Genomic DNA, 18,725 nt, shown 5'->3' on the forward strand with positions numbered 1-18,725 from the left:
CATGACAACTGTCTTCAAAGAGCCCTTAAATACCAGAGGGGTCAGACTTGGCAGAACCTGAAGCGATGGCTAAGAGCTGCACTGACGCAAATTTTGGCTTAATGTAACAATAAAAAACAAAAACAAAAACAAAAAAACTCCTGACAATTAAAGGTAGCCACAGCGGAATGGATTGGCCTAGGAAGCTGAAGCAGGATGACACCTATCAGCTCTGTTGTAGGGGACATTCTTGGTTCAGTTAAGTGCTGGGCTGGGAGGCCTCAGGGGTGGCTTTCAACATTGAGATTCTGTGATTCTGTGACGAAGGGAAGAGAAAGAAATAGCCTTGGAAGAAATAACCAAGTGTTCCCAGAGTTTGAAAAAAAATGGTCCCAGGGAGATAGAGGTGGTGTCTGGTAAAGCCACATGGAAGAGGGAATATTTGGGAGAGGCCTTGAAGGATGGGTAGAATTTAAAATGACAGAGATGTGGGGAAAGGTAATGAAAAAACAAATACTTTATGCTTAGTTACAGACCATCTTTCTCATCCCCTGACCCCACGTAGCTATCGGTTTTACTCTCACCGAGCAGAAATAATGATATGAGCAAAGACAGTCAGACTCAAAGATTTAAGTCTCCCCCAAAACAGATTTTCAAAAGCATTCTCTCTCCTCTCATTTATCATTCCAGAGTTCAGCAACAGCAACATATAATGATTTAGTATAGAAAAAGTAACAATTACAGGAAAAGATGACAAATAATTTCTTGGAGGCAAAATGCCAGAATTCAAAAGGTAAGTAAGTAACTTGTGCCCAGCAGAGAGTGCCCACTACCATCGGATTATAGATTTAGGGCTGAAAATGACAGTCGACTCCATGCCCCTCATTTTAAAAGAGAAGTAACGAGGCCAGAGTGGGGCAATGACTTGGCAAAGGCCAGAACCAGAGCTGGGAAGACCCTCAAAGCACTGTGTCCAACTTAATTTCACAGCTGAGGAAACTGAAGCCTGGGGAGATACACTGGCCTGCCCAACATCACCCAGCCAGGGTCAGAAGCAGGCTTTGAACCTAGAGCCACTGCTTCTGTGAGGCAGCATGGCACAGTGAAAAGAAAGCCTCAGAACCAGGAAGATCTGGTTTCAAGTGCCACCTCTGACATACTGGGTAAGTGACCCTGGGCAAGACACTTACACTCACAGGGCTCTGGGTTTCAGAGAAGGTGCCAACCTGCATGGCTAAGGGAGTTTTCCCACCCAGTACACCCCACACTTGTGAATGCCCAGCCTGTGCAGCACACTATGGTGGCATAGGCAAGTATCACCAAGGTTTACAAGCAGCAGAGCAAACGTGACCCATACTGACCAGGTGACTGGTTGCTGTACCCATCAGCTCTGCCGCTGACTTGATGCTGAGTGGACCTCTGTAAGCTGTGGAAACATCCCTGGGCCTTTGGGTCATCGACTGTGAAACAACATAGAGTATAACAATGACTGTAAAGTGTCCTGAAATATTCAGAAGGCTCAGTTAAACTTATGACCTAGTCCTATTTGGGTAGTACTTCTTATAGTATCATTTACAGGCAAGAACTTACACTTTCCTCTGCCATATTCTTTTTCTCTAATAAGCTGGGGGGGGGGGGGGTTGGGAATAGGATAGCTGGATAGAGGGTCTCCTCTCCAAATAAATTTTTCTAAATTTAGTCATTCTTCATAGGTGAAATGGGGAGCCACTGACGAGAATAGAGTTTGCTAAATGATCCTTAAATTCCCTTTAACATGAATTACAAAGCTTGAAAATAAAATTGTCTTTAACTAAAAAAAAAACCCCTCCAAATTTTATGAATTCTAAAATGTAGAGCATGTGTTTAGGCAAATTTAGGGGAAAGCTCAGAGAATAATAATAAGCATGCGCAAGAGTTTTCTATAGGCACACAGGATATGTCCCTAATGATTAGATCACTGCACTGTTCAGGAAGCAGAGCACCATAAATCTGGTTACGAGCCCCCGTCAGCTTCTCTCCACACTAAGATACCCACTCCGACTCTGTACTTCAAGAAGGCAGATCAAAGATGCTCTGGTACAATCTTTTGTGAAATGTCCCTCCCTTCTCCACCCCTTTCCCCCTCCTCTCCTTTCCTTTCTTTCTTTAAATTTTTTTTGTTTCTCTAGCAATATCCAAGAATTTAGCAGTCTTACTTTGGTGGCAGTAGTCTTTAGACACACCCTCTAAAGAGAGAGAGAGAGAGAGAGAGAGAGAGAGGAGAGAGAGAGAGAGAGAGAGAGATGAATGTAGTGCTAGCTACCTAAAAACTGTAAATGTCCAATATAATTATTAACTTAAATATAAGGCAAAAAATGCAAAACACAACTCTCACATAGTAGTAACTTGCCCATATTTACACTCCAGAGCATTAGGCTTCTACTGAAAAGCTCACTTTTTAGGCTACACCACATATTATCATACACATGCCTTGAAAGGTGCAGTAAAGGTCAAACTCTCTTGGATTCCACATTTCTGGATATGCATATTTAAAACATGAATCCTTAATGCTACACTACAAGTTGATGCTCTCCAAACCGACACATACCCCTATGGCAATGGATTTAAGTACATACACAGCAAAACGTTAAGTATTCAATTTATACTAATTTCCCTTAAATATATGTACATGTAGCACATGCAGAAAATAAATAACGAGTGGAATAGTGCTGGGCTGGGGGGTTCTGTGAACTTGATACAAGGAGAATGGGAGCTACTGCAGTTCCCTCCATTGACATCGTAAAGTTGCCACATTTTCTGGGCTCTCTTTTGAATTAATGTGACATCTGTTCCAAGTACAGCATGCTAACATTTTACTAAAAGATATTTTCATTCCACATTTGTATCTGGCTTGCTTTTGAGCTGAACTCCTATTTTATTTCACTGGTCATTATTTCTTTATTCTAGGTTGTCAATTTGGCATTCCTAATCTCCCCTGAGCACAAAGGCCCACTCAAAAAAAGATCAGCAGCTTAAAACCATCTAACAACAATAATTACAATATGCTTTGCATATAGATTAAATAAAAGAAATAAACAGCACAAAGGTTTTCATGGGATCCTTAGTTTCAAGTCCTGATAAGTTAAAGGCATCAGTCCCTTCCACAAAAAAAAAAGACAACTACAAGGTGTTGAGAGGATGGGAACGGGGAAAGGGATGGGTGAGGTAAAGCTAACTGGACGTTAACAGGATAATTCAAGGTGCAAAGTTTGATCTTCGTGGAATAAGAAAGATTACACTAACTTAGACTGACCAAGCTCTAGAGGTGAGCAAAAAATAGGATTTGAGGACATTCTCAGAATTGCTGCAGCACACAAGCTAACTACCACCACCTCCATTTAACATGCGTGCTACGTCACGTCACGCTGGGAGAAGACGCTTACCAAGCTATCCTACGCTCTATTCCTGAAAGGGGAGAGGATGGGGCGGCTTCCTCTCTGTGTCGGACCCCAGAGAAAACAATAAGGGTGTCTCCTTTAAGTTAAGGCCTGCCCAGGCCTCAGGCCCCCCTCCTTTTTTCTCTCCCCTTCCAGACACAGAGGGGGCTTCTTTAAAATACAGAACACCTCAAAGGCTCCCAGCAACTTAAAAGCCTGGAACCTTGTAGCAACTGTCCTCCTACTGTCACCAGAGCTGCCTACTATGCCTTTTCTGCTGTGTCTAAAGCAGGCAACGTAGTCTTAGAACAGTGATTCCCAACTTAATTTGGCCAAAGAACACCATGGGGCCTGAAAGATACTGACAGAACCAGTAAGTACTGGCTAGTGGTTTAACAGTCAAGAATACCTCTGGGATAAAAGTCATGGTGGAGAAATAAATGTTGGAGCAAAAGGGAAGAAATTAATAGCCAACAAAGTCCCTGCTGCATCCATAATTTTTTATTTAATATTTTAAAGAGGAAATACGGCAAGAATCAAGTGTTATCACAGAGAAGCTTGGACGGTCTCATGCCCAAGGAAACACAAGACAGAATTCAACAGCACAAACGTGAATGAGATGCCTGCCTACCATGTACAAGCATGCAGCAGAAAAAAAGACAAAGCAAACAGTCCCTGTCCTCAAAGGGCTTCCCTTTGGTTGAAGCCCTCTGAACCATGGACAGAGAAGTAAACCTGAGGTCACTTAAGGAGGAAGAAGGAACTACCGCCTGGAGGGAGGAGGGAAAGCTTCAAGGAGGTGGTGGCCCACAAAGGTCAGAGAGGCCAAAGGAGGGCCTATCCAGCCCAGGACCACATGGGGTAGGAGAAAGAACACAGAGTTCTAACAGCTCCTAAGCAGCCCTGTGGAGTTGGAGCAAAGCCTCTGAAGGAGAATGATGTGAAATAAATTTTCAAAGGTCAATCGGCTCCAGACTGCGGCAAGTGGGCCCTGCCAGGTTGAGGAGTCCTGTATTTATCCTTGGAGCAACATGGAGTCTCTGGAGGTTGAGTAGGAGAGTAACAGTCATACCACTTCCTTAAGAAGGCTGCTCGGACAGATGGGCATGGAAGGAAGGAAGCAAAGGTTGTCAGAAGATGGCACTGCCACTGACCCAGGAACCCTCCACTGTTCATCTTCGTACTTCAGTTTCTCCACTCACGACACTACACCAGAGAGTTCCCAACTCAGAAGGGAGGATAACAAAATTTTGCCTTGATGTTTTAAACCCTCAGAATGAAAGGTATTGTGGCCATCAAAACTTTGTAAACTTCCTACTTCACATAGCTGTGGAAAAAAAGCACTTCGTGCCCTATAAAATCCTACAGAAATGTGAGATCTCGTTAGTTTAGTAAGTATAGGATCAGGAGCAAGTCATAAGACGTTTTGGGGTCTCCACATTAATGAAGGGTAGGCGCTTTCTAAAGACCAGAAAGTTCACCTCAGCCACAAATCAGAATTTCCTCCCAAGCATGATCCAAAGAGAATCTCTATTCAGGACCTGAAGACCTTGAGCTTTGCCTTCCTTTGTCAAATAATGCCAAATATTCTACTGTCATCCAAGTATTTAGCCAATAAGATGATATGATTCGAAAAGTGGTTATACTGCTAGCCCACTTGAAGGAAAAAAAAACTCCAAGAGTGAGTTCTACTCCTTGGAAAAGCGACACTCAGGAAACCTTGCAGACTCATGCCTATGAGTCTGTTTATAGCCGAGGAAGCAATGTTGGCCAAAATTTTATTGAGTTCAAATAGTGTACGGATTTGTTTATGTTTTCAAAAGCAAACTTACTTTGCTAAATGTTAAAAAATATTTTAAACGCCATTAGTCAATGCATAATAGGGTGATATGATGAAAATCTACCATCAAAACAAAGAAAAAATTATTTGTAATGACATTCTACATTCACTCATTCATTACTTGATGTGTTAGGAGGTTGAGTGCTAACAAAGCATCAGAATTTAATTCTTAAATCACATACCCTGACTTATAAAGTTTAAAAATAAAGAACAGATCAAGTCACACCCACACCCAAACTCAGAGCAGGTAGCCACAGTGGACCTAATTAGTAGCCTGTACAATATTGTAGACACAGAGGAGAAAAAAAATCCAGCAGAAAGGAGTACACAACACTAAACCTTCCCTTCCAAGACTTAATTTGTCTGGACTTTAACCTCCAAGGACAACCACAAGCCTTTCCTGAAGCTCCAATCACACGAGAGGCAGGTATTGAAATCAAGGTACCTAATTAACCTCAAAATATTGGTAAATCAAATTCTCTGGTGAACAAGGAACTGGGAGTTCGCACCTATTTGGAAGTTTAAAAAGAAGTAAAATTTATAACCTCTATTGTCACCATTTATCCTCTAACAACCAAGTCTGATGGGGAAAATTATCATATTTTTAATATCAGAGGTGATTTCCAGAAACTGAAAACTTTTCAGTACTTTACTTGAAAGGTTTCAGACCCAGTATCACCGTAGAGAACACTGGAAATTAATCACAAATATGCTCTGAATGGTTAACAAATAACCTTAACTACAAAGAAAAAAATACTGTTCCCAATTTTCTAAACATTAAAACTCAGCATATATGTGTGTGTGTATGTATACACATAACTTGTTCAAGGACACAATTATTTGTGTGACCAGCAGAATTCAAAGACTGAGTTAAAATACAAAAAGAAATCTTTTTTAAAAATATATATGTCTTGAAATTAATTACTCTGGTTCCTGTAGCAACCTAACACAACTCCTATGATACTTTGAATGGAGCCTATTTTAAATGGGCCATCTCCAAATACAAGTAAGCTTTTCTGAAAAGTCACTGGGGGAAGAACACTAATTTTGAATTTACCATTTCTTCAAATTTCAAATTAATATAAAATGTATAGTATGTTTCCACCTAGATTTGATTCAACCTATCCCTTTGCCTCCCTCCCCATTCCCCAAATCTGGACTTTTTGTAGCAACTTCATCAATGTACATTCGACCTTGAGGATTTCAGTATGAATCCTGAAACCCTATGCTTGAAGCTTTAGGACTTAGTTCTAACTTATATATGACTAGCCCAAATTCTCCCCTCCTCCCATGTGCCTATCACTCTTATCAAAACAGGTGCTAGTGGATGAAAAATATGAGGAGGTATGAGCTACAGAAGTTGCTATATCACACTCTTCTTGCACTGGTCACAGTTAAAACCTAACTTTTTATCTTTCTAGAATCTGACCCTTTGTTTTTTATAAAAAAAAAAAAGCCTAACTCTCTGAATTTCATCTCTTTTTATTACTGGGCTGAAAAAAAGATAACTATAGAATTAATCACGGGATGGCAGACATCAGCCCAGATACAATAAACTTTCAATACCTCCAGAGGAGCTGTTTAATGTCTAACATGTGCACATTAAGACTATTCTAACCCCCATTATTTATGGAAGAAAAGATTCCTGGTATTAAACTAGGTTTATTGTGTAAATAAGTATTCAAATAATTGCTACTAAAGGCACAGTTTTGCTCTTAAATCCACACAGTAGCTCTCAGGTCCAATATTCTGTGAACTCCACACAAGGAGCAGAGAAAATAAGATTAGGGCAGAAATGAACCAATCAGACAGGAAAGACCTCCAAACTGGTTTCTTACACAAAATACTAAGCACAGACAAAAGCCTCAGTTACCCTAAGTATAAAATGGTAGGGAGAGACTGGATGACTCTAGTAAGAAGGGCCTAAAAGAAACTGGAGGATGCCCAAAACAAAGTGTGGGGAAAATAAGAAACAAGGACTATACAAAATCCTAGGCACATGACTGCTTCTTCCCATTAGTTACTATGCATCATAAATTTTTAGCCCTAAGGAGCCTGAGAGGTTATTAAGTCCAACCTCCCCCACCCACACATTTGAACAGATGAGAAAACTGAGTCCAGGGTAAGTAATCTGCCCAAGAGTCACACATCAATTAAGTATAGCGGGATATTTGAACCCAAGGCCTTCCTGACACCAACACCCATTACACTAGGAAGATGGGAAAGGGTTAGCAATTTTTTTTTTAATTTTGGAAGGCAGAATTTTGCCAAGATCATATTATACATGGCTATATATTTTTTATAATAAATATGACATATTTCAAGGATGAACACATCTCTATATAAAGAAGAGGAAAAGAGGATTACATATGAATCTCTACTATGACTTTTTTTAAGTATATATTAAGTTTAACAGGCAATACTAGCACTGTCCCCCTGGTCTGTGTACTCTTCTGAACTTCTACTCTCTTCTGTAAATTGTCAGTTTCACTGATGCTCTTTTCTCTTTTCAAATTCTTATTTTTCCATCATGATCATTTCCCCTATAAATCATGGTCATCCATCTCTCCCTATCCCCTTGTACCAAATAAGTGTTATCAAGCAAAAGAGTCTCACACACTGGTCCAGTCTAAACTTTCTTAACCGAAAGCAAAGTATTCACTGCCTGGAAGTCAGAAGAGATGAGCTCTGGGCCTGGCCCCCCTGCAGCTAACTAGCGCAAAATCTTAAAAAACACATCTCTCAGGATTTCTGTTCTTCATGTGTAAAATCATTATGAAGTTGAACTTTATTATAGTCAGGGTCCTTTTACCTCTAGGATTTTGTGACTAAAAAAACCCACATTGAGACTACTCCAGGATTTTACTCCCAAGATCCTGATATTATCACTTGGGCTTCTGATGATGAGTAATGATCAAGTTTGCATTTGCATAACTTTACTGATATACACAAAATGCTTTGCATATTTTATCAGATCACAGAGTCATAGAAATAGAGCTAAAAGGGCCTTCAGAGGCCATTTATTCCAAACCCTTCCTTCTATAGACACTTAACCCTAAATAGAGTCCCACAAAGATAAGGTGACTTACTCAGATAGTAAGAGAAGAGGCAAAATTCGAACCCGGGTCCTCTGACTCCAAGGTCTGTGTATAGGTTTTGCATTTAAAATGTTGTTTTTAATGAGGCAAAAAAGCTGGCCCACTTCAAAGTTAGCCAAACTTAAAATTTATACATGTATATACAAGCAGGAAATTGAAGAAACCAAGCATCCTCCACCCCCATGGCTACCATTCAGACCAAACTTCTGGGTTGTATATTTCCATGACTGCAAATAACATTTTAATCACTTTCAACAATATGTATGTCCATCTACTATCACAAGTGTCCGCGACGCTAATGACAATTACAGGAGAAACAAGCAACTGCATACTTGAATCCTGGCACACCAGAAGTGTTTTAGTTCATCTTTGACTATCAACCTATAATGCCATTGCTCGAAAGGTGGAAACAGCCAGGTATAGGACATTGCCAAAATCAATACTGCAATACAAGTGATAAAGACCCCCTGATTCTAGCACTGTCCACAGTATCTTCAACTCCAAAACCATTTAATAAGCACCTGAGGCTAGAACTCCAAGGTTATTTAACATAAAGCCTGGAGAGCCCTAATTCGAAAATCATGAATCTGTGTCTACAACTCATCATCATAAATTCTAAAAGAAGCTGGTAAAAATCAAGCTAATCTAAAACTAAAGGAAATGTTATTTTTAAATATTCATTGTCGTTTAATCGTTTAACATATAAAACAATAACAATCGAAGTTCACTCAAATGAAAGTGATTACTGCTTTTCAAAGAACCTTGGGCTTTGCCCCAATTTTCATTAAATGAACTACAATGTGAGAAGAGTAGCCTAAGCAGTTTGAAGTAACTACAAATCCCAGCATGCAATGCTCTCATCAGATGACAAATAAAAGAGTGCATTGCATCCTGGGATTTGTAGTACACAGGCCATAGCATCCTACTAGAAGTTCAAGGAAGTCTGGACCATTTCTCAAGGCTTGACAAGATCTAGTCAGAAGGGACTACTCTGTTCTCTCTTTTGGGGCATCGTAGAGATTACTGTCAAGCGCGATCTGTAAAACGCAATATCTGGATCAGTGTGTTTCACATACAAAATAGTGTCAAAACAGGCACATGGAATAATGTAGCAAGTAAAAAGAGGAGAAAATGCTTCAAGTTTTGGGGTTTTTCTGCCCCCTGCAAGGCCCAAAATACAGCAGCTTCTAACTTAGTCAATTTGGAAATATACTTTGAAAAAATGTTATTTACTGTGTTTCCTACCAGAACTCACTTTTGGGAATCATCCCCCAAAAGATACATAAATCACCTGATTACCATGCCCACCCCCGATAATGAGCCTGCTGAACAGAGAGCCTGGCTTCAGATTCAGAAAAGCCCGAGGCCATGCCCTCTACCCCCATCCCCCACATAACCTCTCAGTGCCCTCCAGCAGTCCAGACTGAGGGAGTCCCCATCAATCAATCACGGAACACTTATTACGCTGTCGTTATCCTGTGCCAGGCCTCGGGACAGTTGCTGAGGGTACAAAGACAAGAAAGAAGCACTCCTCCTCAGACAGCTCACATTCTATAGAGAGAGACAACATGTGCCTCCCTAAGTACATACAAAATAAGCACCAGGTGATTTCCACAAAGTGCATTCCTGACCCCAGCGGCAGCACAGGTCCCAGCCCAACCCTATCCTCAACAACAAAACAAGAACTCCACAAGATGAGGACCAAGACACAACAACTATTGTGAAACTAAGTAAAACTTTAGGCAGGAAGCCCCATGCAGTTTTCACATGTAGCAACGCCTCCACAACAGGCAACAGAATCAAGTTCATGAAATTTTTAAAAGAAAAAGGTAAGCTAGCCTATAGATAAGATACAATTCAACTCCAGTCACCCAAAGCACCCAGGCCTCCATTTCTCCATACAAGTGAATATAACTGGCTACCAAAGGGTCTGAAGCTTCATCAATATTACCAAACCACTGTCCATAAGGCCTGAGACAGTGGTTGCTATGGTTACCATCCCCCAGTTTATCCAGAGATTATTATGATTATTTTTAAGTCTGAGTTTTTAAAAAACAGTTGCTGGTTCTGATAGCTGACTGACTGAACAGATCAACTGCTGCTTAGTTTCTAAGTAGGATGCTTCAGAGATGCACATGGTTAACAATACTTGGATCTGCAGTAGAGAAAAAAATCAATTCTTTTCTGCCGCTCCTTCTCAAGAACTGACAGTTTGTATTCTCAATGCAGCCAAAACAATAAAACAAAACTCATCTTTCTGGCTACTGTGTTTAAGTGATTCCCCCCCCACCAACAAGCTCACAAACAGTTACAAAACAAAAGCCTAGATCACCAACCTGTTAAGCCCCATCCCCTTCCTCTCTCCCCATGAAGCAGTTCACTCTGAAAAGGATTCTGCCACAGAATTAGGTCCATAACAAGTTCCGAGTCAGAGGCCTGGAATAGTTTTCAGAGGGCTAAACTAGCCAGTTTTTAAAAGTAAACTTCCAAAGTCTAAAGGATAGGGAAGAATGAGGTTACATTCACATCCCAACTCAGAACTGCATGGATTGGTGCATTAACAGCTCACAGTTATAACATCTGGATCACCACCCCTTCTTTAAGATTATTGGGCTAATGAAATAGTAATTTAGAAATTAGTCTAAAAATTATAGGTCAGCATTCCTACGCGGAGAAGAATTATTAAATAAGGGCTCCAAATAGGCCTCAGAAGAATAGGAAAACTTTACAAAATACTACCACAGAAAAATATACAAAGCAAAAAAGAAGCTATTTTGAGAAATAATTGTTTTATAATAAGCTGCATGCAGTGTTAACACATTCCCTCTATGAATTCTCAAAGCAGAAAAAAAAAAAGCCCCAGACCTCTGACAAAGGTGGTATTGGCAAAATCTATTTTGGGGTTTTAAATAAAACCTAGCAATACGTAAGTATTAATACAACACAAGTTCCTGAACAAGCAACACAACTCTCTAGAAACTAACCTGTAGATTCACCTACATAAAGGAAACTAAATCTAACTGTACTTGCATAAAAAAGGATTCTATCCAAAGATTCTAGGCTTAAAACTTCATTTACTTCTATTTTGCCCCTCAAATAATGATTAAATGAAAACATCTACAGGACAATAAAATGCTGAAGATAAAATAGACTATAACTTTAGCCAATCCTTCAAAAGGAGCATGATACAGGCAAGTGAATATTGCTCTTCGAAATTTAGTTTTGTTCTTCACCTTTAAATAGAACCTTCCTCCACCTGGCCAAATTTCCTAATATGAAGGATATAACTTTCACACAGTCTCACGTATATTGATACACAATTACTTTTATTTTCAAAAAGTCTTTAAACTCAGGCACTTTGGCCCACAGAGAAAACCACAAAGTTCAAAGCTTTCAACTTTCAACTCTAAGTTACTTCTCTACAAAAATATCCAATAGGGGATAAAAATTAAGGGTTGCCCCCACCCCCACCTTTTAGACAGGTATTTATTTCTTGCTTTCTTCCGAAAGAAGGAAAAACAACAACAACTACAACAACAAACCCCATACGCAGACATATCAGACACACAATTTATTTAAAACAGGCTTGAAAGTTTCTGTCACAGAGTTTTTTGAAAAGTTCTGGGCAAATCAAAACTCAAGGTGATATTGAAAACGCCTTTAGGAGCCTCATGTTATGTGATGACACCTGCTAGTGTGAACATTAGAAAGAATGTGGGAGCAGCAGAGAGATACCCAAGCCCCCTACAACCCGGGGCTGCAGCAAAGGGGAGACCAACGACCCAAACCGAAGACCTACAGTACCAGCAAGAGCCATCCCTCCCGGTGATGCAGACAGCATCGTAAGGTTTAGAAAGCACTTTCCACCACAACCAACGACTGAGCATGCACGTGTTCTCATATTTCTTTTTAGAGGGGCAAAAGGAAAAGCAAATTTTAACAAGGGGAAAAGACATCACAGCCAAACTTCCAAAAGAAAGTGACAGCAGTTTTTAACTACAAAAACACACTGAGAGCTTTCTTTAAACAAGTATCTTTAAAAAAAAACAAAAACAAAACACCATAGTATAGTCCCTGTAACTTTACCCACCCATCCAGGACCCAATTCTCCCAGGCATTCATTCTTTTCTAAACCAGTAGCGACCTGGTTCCAGCGTTCTCTTGCAAAAAGAGACAATCAACAGATCACAGGGCAGTCTGTCACCAAGTATGACAGCCACGAAGTACACATGTCCCAGAAGTCTTCGTCCAGTGTCAAGCTTCAAGAGCTGTCTATCTAGGAATTTAGCCCAGTTAACTTCTGAAAACCTTCACAAACCTTTTAAGTTTTAAAAAAGTTTTGTGTAGGACCTCACGAGCAATGGCAACTAACTTCCAAAGATACAAATTCCCTTCACCATCGGGGAGTTTCGGACGACCACACACTCTGAACGTATGAAGCCCTTTTCCTCTGTAGCCCAGTTATGTCCACAAGCCACACTCTGTGAACAACGTCTGCACTGACTTAGCCCCACTGCCACAGCCTGACTTAAGGCCTTTGGAGGCCAATGTAAAAGAAGTGGACTACCCCTTGCATCTATCCACCATGGTACTTTTCCAATTTGGAGAACCACCCCACCCAAAAAGAGACTGAAATATCTCCATACGCTACAATTACCAATTCCAAATACAGTGCCCTTCAGTCTGTTAATAGGAATATTAAGGGATAAGTAGTCCCAGGCCTGAAACTCCAGTCATCAATTGCAAATGTTGCTATGAGAAAATGACTGATCCCAGGAATCTCGTCAAAGTTTGGCGACCCTGAAGTGAACTATTTCTGTGCACGTTCTCTGTGAACAACTGTGCCACGCAGGCTCAGCACCCCAACTCCATCAACACCTCAAGAATAGAAACAATGCAACGTACACATGTGGAGAAGTGGCCCGCCTTCTTCAAGCCATCCCTCCACAAAAGACTGTCGAGGCTTCCATTCCAACACAGCCTCGCCTCACTTAGAAATGGAATCATAAATGGACTTACTGAAGGCACTCCTGGAACTCTGAGCTGAATGTTAACCTGTCACTCCTCGGGCCCAGACTCCGAACACAAGTGGTAAGCCCAAGCTCAAAATTCAGCAGAAGAAATGGCCTTCTGTCGCTGCAGCACCTCCTACTGGGCAGAACTGAGAGCTGTCCACACAAGGTGAGTGGGCCTCTATCTCCGAAGCAGTTACCCACATGGATGATTCCAGGATGGCAGCAGAGAGGACAATGTAGTAAGTGGGAAAAATAGGACCACTTCACCACTGAGGCTTCCGTAGGCCCATGAAGAGGTCCTTTCTCAAAAGTCCTTTACCTCCAGGTCCATGAAATCTGAAAAAGAAGGCAATCTGGTCTGAGTTGTGAGTACTACTTGCTTACCCTGCACATAACTTTTAAAAACTCTTCAGCAACACTCAACCAGAAGAGATTTTATTGTGAGAAGGCCCCATTGGGTAACACCACTCACATTACAAACATTACCACATTTGTAAGAAAGAAAACAAAGTCTTAAGCTACAATGTTCCTGATGAGTTTGCTCACTGTGCCAGTTAGAATTGTTATGTTTAAACTACTATCAGAAAGGTCTTTCAGCACAGTTTTAAACCTCATGTAGTCTTCAGCACAGAAATTTCATTGATAAACATGAGTTCAACCAACTATTCCTCCTTCAGAAGACATGCCCAAGATTTAAAGATGCTTTCTTAGGACTTTACGTGGTCATTAATAAATCAGTTTTAGGCCCACAATGAAGAATTCCCATGAAGGAGAGCAACTAAGGAGGAATATCAGATTTAAAAAATAAATTATAGCATTTTCAACAAATACGTAGTAACAGCTCCCTACAACTCTAGGAACCAAACTGTAAAACTTTAAAAAAAAATCCTGGGCTTCTCTTCAAAAAACAAGTGAAGCTGACCCATTTATTTTCACTGTCCAAACTGAGTCGATCCCAAATTTAAGCTAAAGGTGCAAATGCTGAAAAGTGCCTTTCAATGTTTTCAAAGTCCTCAATTTCAGTCATCTTAAGATACACTCCTGGAAGACAAGGAATTTTACTCAACTAGGATTTCTACCTTCTTTATAAAAACAAACAAACCAACAGAAAGAATGTCCCACCTTGTTACCCTCTGACACCTCTGTGACGTGCACCTAGGTAAGTTCTCCCTACGGGGCAAAAAAAAAAAAAACAACCGGAATTCCATTAGTTAGAATTAATCTCATCGTACAATTCGGCTCTAAATGACTCAGATAACATGCCCTGGCCCCTGCCCATCTAACTGCCCCCAGTTCAGGCATCCACAGTGCCAGCAAGCTCTCAGGGAGAAGAAGGGAGGAGATAAGCCAAACCCCACCAAAAGCAGCCCCAAGTTCAGTGTCAAGGCCGGTGCTGAGGCCCACACAAGCTCCCGACGCACCCCCAGCCCTGGGATTCCCGAGGGGCTGTGCAGGAGGAGCCCCACTAGTTGGGGACCCAAACAAAGAATATTTCAACATCTGACCAGGATGTGATGACACGGATTCACCCAAGAAAACAAACCCTCCCTCCCTCCCCTTCGCCGCCCGCCTGCCTGCGTGCCCCTCAATCTCTACAACTAACTCCTGAGGACCCCTCGGGCTCCCGGCCTCTCCGCCGCAGCCTGGGGGGGGGGGGCCGGGGCTCTCCGTCCAGCTCCCCCCCAGCCCCCTGAGGGCCACCTCGGCCCGGCCCGGCCCGGCGGGCAGCATAAAGAGCGAGCCCGGGGATGGCGAGCAAGAAGTGCTGCCAAGTGCGGGCGCCGCGGGGCGGGAGCAGCCTGAGTCCCGCACGCCGAGCCGAGCCGGCCCCTCCCCCGCGCCCTCCCCCGCCCCCCCCGGCGGCGGGGCGGGGGGCGCGGGAGTGCTTGCGGTCCGCGCGCGGGTGCGTGCGTGCGTGCGCGGGGCTGCGGGGAGGCCGGCCCCGGGTGAGGGGTGCAGGCTCACTCTTCAGAATAACAAGTTGCCCAAGAAGAATAAGGAGCGGAATTTCCCCAGCGCCGCGGCCCCGGCCCCCAAAGACAAATGCACCAACACACTCGCTCACACTCACTCACACGCGCGCACACTCACACTCGCACACTCACACACACGCGAGCCCGACGGCGTCAGCAGCCGCAGCTTTTTTTTTTTTGAACCAGATCTCTCGGCCGCCAAACAAGATGGTTTTCCAAAAAAAAAATGGTCCCCATCCTCCTCCTCCTCCTCCAAACTTCCCCCCTCCAATCGAGGGAGGAGAATGGGAGAGAAAAGGAAACAATCATCAGCCTGGGGGAAACCAAAGGGCAGAGAATGAAGCTCCCCGGCACCCCCCCGCCCCCGCCCCCCGGACAACGTGACCCCCCCCCGGTCCGGCCCTCCCCCCGCGAAGGGGGGGGCCAGCCCCCCTCCCTCGGCGGCCCTGCCCGCAGCTCCCCCGCTCCCCAGGCTGCTCATAAACTTACTTCCAATTCATCCTGGGGGGGAGGGGAGGGGAGGGGAAGGGGGCTGGGGAAATAGACAAGATTTTTCCATTGTCTTTGGGGGGGGCGGTGGAGGAGAGGAAGGACACCGAGAGGGGCGCCCCCCCCGGGGAAGTTCTTCCTGAAATCCCAAGTTGACTCCAGGGGCCCTGATAAGAGCCCCCCCTCTTCTCCCTCCCTGCTCCATCCCCTCCCCTCCCCCTCACCACCCCAACAAACTCCCAGCAAGCAGCCCCTGCATCTCCCTGAGACGAACACCAGAGACAAGACAGAGAGAGAGAGAGAGAGAGAGAGAGAGAGAGAGGAGAGAGAAGAGAGAGAGAGAGAGAGAGAGAGGAGGGGAGAGGAGGGAGGAGAAACAGCTACTCCAGAAAAAAAAAAAGAGCAGAGCAGAGAGTGAGGAGAAGAGAGAGAGAATGGAAAAGCTGGGATACTGCACCCTCCTGCTGCTGGCTGGCTGTCCCCCTGGCAGCTGGAGGCAGGAACTCTGAGCAGGAGAAGCAGCAGGAGGAGGAGGAGGAGGAGGAGGAGGGGACTCTTCTTCATGGGGAGAGAGGGAGGGAGGGAGGGAAGCAAGGAAGGAGGGAGGGAGGGAAGGAAGGCGCTGGAGCTGCTGCTGCTGCTGCTCTGCTCTGGCCTCTCACTTTTTGAATATACTCGAGTGTGTTAAGATGGGAGGCTGCCCCCCCTCCCTCCTCCTCCTCCTCTCTTCTCCCTCACTCTCACTCCCTCACTCACTCCCTCACTCCTCTCTCTGGGCTGTTTCTTTCCTCCGCTTCCCCAGGCAGGGGGGTGGGGAGGAGGGGGCCGCGGGGGGAGGGACGGGAGCCTCCTCCTCCTCCTCCTCCCCCTCCTCTTCCTCCTCCTCCTCCTTCTGGAGACTCACTCTCACAGAGGCCCGGGGCCGAAGTGAGAGGAGGGGGCGGGCCGAGGAGAACCCGAGCAGCGGGAGACTAACTGTGAGAGACCAACCAGCCCAACTCTTCTTCTTCTTCTTCTTCTTCTTCCTCCTCCCCCCCCTCCTCCTTCTCCTCCTCCTCCTCCTCCTCCTCCCAGCAGCAGCAGCAGCAGCAGCGAGCACCACCAGCCCATTCACCACCCGGCCCCGGGCCGCAGCACCTCCGCCGCCTCAGCCCGGGGATCCCTCCGCCCAGGCCCAGGCCCAGGCCCAGGCACACTCGCTCGCTCGAGAGCCCGCCGCGCGGCCCCGCCGCTGCCGCCGTGCGCGTGCTCGCGCGCCGCCGCCGCCGCTCGGGAGAGAGTGAGGGAGCTGGAGGGAGCGGGCTGACAGCGGGGCGCGGGGGCGCGGGGCTCTCCCCCTCCTCTCCCTCCCTGGCCGCGCCTTGGCCTGGGCCTGGGCCCGGCAGGGCCGGCTGGGCCAGGAGGAGGAGGAGGAGGAGGCCTAACGGCGGCGCTCGGGCGGACTACTTGTCGGGGCGGTGCGGCGAATTTATTTCACTTTGCCTAAGGAACGGGGTGTGCTGCGGCCCCCATTGCCTAGGGAAAAAACCCGGATGTAAAGTGAGTGAAACTAAACTCGAGTGAAGTAGGGCAGCGGCGGAGGCGGAGGCGGAGGGGGCGGAGGCGCGAGCCGCCCCGGCCCGGCCGGCCCCCAGCCCCGCGGCCCGCGCCCCCGGCGGACCCTCGGCGCGGGACGGGCTGGCTCGGCGCGGGACGGGCGGGGCCGCGGGAGCGCCTCGCGGGGCGCTTGGCCCCGCCCCCGGGCCCGTAACTGCCCCGGAGCCCCCACGGGGGGAGGGGGCGGGGCCGGGAGAGCCGGGCCGGCCTCCCGTGCCCGTCTCCCGGAGGAGGACCGTGCTCGCCGGCCCGCCGCCACAACAATGGAGCCCCGAAAAGCCCCCCGCCGCTGGGGCCCTTCCGCGGCCGGCAGTCCGGGGAGCTCGGCGGCCTCGGAGAGTGCCCGAGCCTCTTCCCGGCACTGATTGACAATGCGACTCCCACCTGAGGTCAGCGTGGAGTCCAGCTTGTGCGGGTGCCGAGGCTCGGGTGGAAAGACGGTTTGTCCAAAGTCAGAGCGAGTCCTTGGCGCGACCCAGGGGAGCGCCCCGCAGCCCTGCTTACTGGTGCCCTCGAGTACTTTCTCCCCAGGACGGGGACTATTTGCAGACCACCAGGAAGAGTCAATCTCGCAATCATTTTAACTTTCATCAGTTTTCCCCTTTCCCTAGAGGTGCTTGGAGATCAATGCATGGAGCTTTATTAAAGTAGTTACTTATTCCTATGTGGGCTGTAAAATTAGGTTTTGCTCCTTCAAAATATGAAGTTCTGAAAACTGAAATTAAAATATGGATACAGTTTATTTTAAAAGTTCTGATCCTTGAGCACACCAGGCTTTATAAGAAAAAAAAAATCACAGCAGGGAAAATCAGAGGGGAAAAAAAGTAATTGTAAAAGGTACAGGGAATGAAAATCCCTATAAATGATTCAAGAAGCCTGGATGAACTCATTACCGTGTTGTGAAACTAAACCCATAATGCAGTCATGATGAGTAACGGAAGGACGTGTTGGGTAGTAATACAAGCCTTTACCATCTAGATAATTCTTAAAAGTCAGATTAACTAACCACTGTAACCATAACCTTGCTGTTGTCATTTAAACCTCAGGGCTAAGGCTGTCAAAATTCTGGAGGAGAGCTGTCTCACTGCCCTTGGCGGGCGGGGGACGACCCAAAGACTTGAATATCATCCTTTCTCACATTACAATTTGAGACGTGAAAGACTCAAAAATTCAAAGAGAGTAGGGACTTAGGAAGGGGAAAGGACCACACCCAGAAGCCATCTGGTTCAACTCCCTCGCTTTGGAGAGTGGGAAATCAGGACCTACTAGGTTAAGTGACTTGCAAGGTCAAACTTGGAATAAACTTAAGTGGAGAGATT

The 18,725-nt window shown here is 45.2% G+C and overlaps 1 protein-coding gene across 1 annotated transcript in view; it reads right to left on the reverse strand.

Moving 5' to 3' along the window:
- PHF21A (PHD finger protein 21A) overlaps positions 1 to 16,939 on the reverse strand; it is a 215,033-nt gene extending 198,094 nt beyond the window's left edge. The window contains 3 exon segments of the mRNA XM_078148326.1: positions 13,353 to 13,684; positions 14,471 to 14,518; positions 16,715 to 16,939. The gene's annotated coding sequence lies outside the window, so the exon portion shown is untranslated.
- Positions 16,940 to 18,725: the final 1,786 nt, after the last annotated feature.

The sequence above is a fragment of the Phascolarctos cinereus genome, unplaced genomic scaffold, assembly GCF_003287225.1.
Source record: "Phascolarctos cinereus isolate Bilbo 61053 unplaced genomic scaffold, phaCin_HiC Scaffold_9;HRSCAF=440, whole genome shotgun sequence".
Classification (NCBI taxonomy): domain Eukaryota; kingdom Metazoa; phylum Chordata; class Mammalia; order Diprotodontia; family Phascolarctidae; genus Phascolarctos; species Phascolarctos cinereus.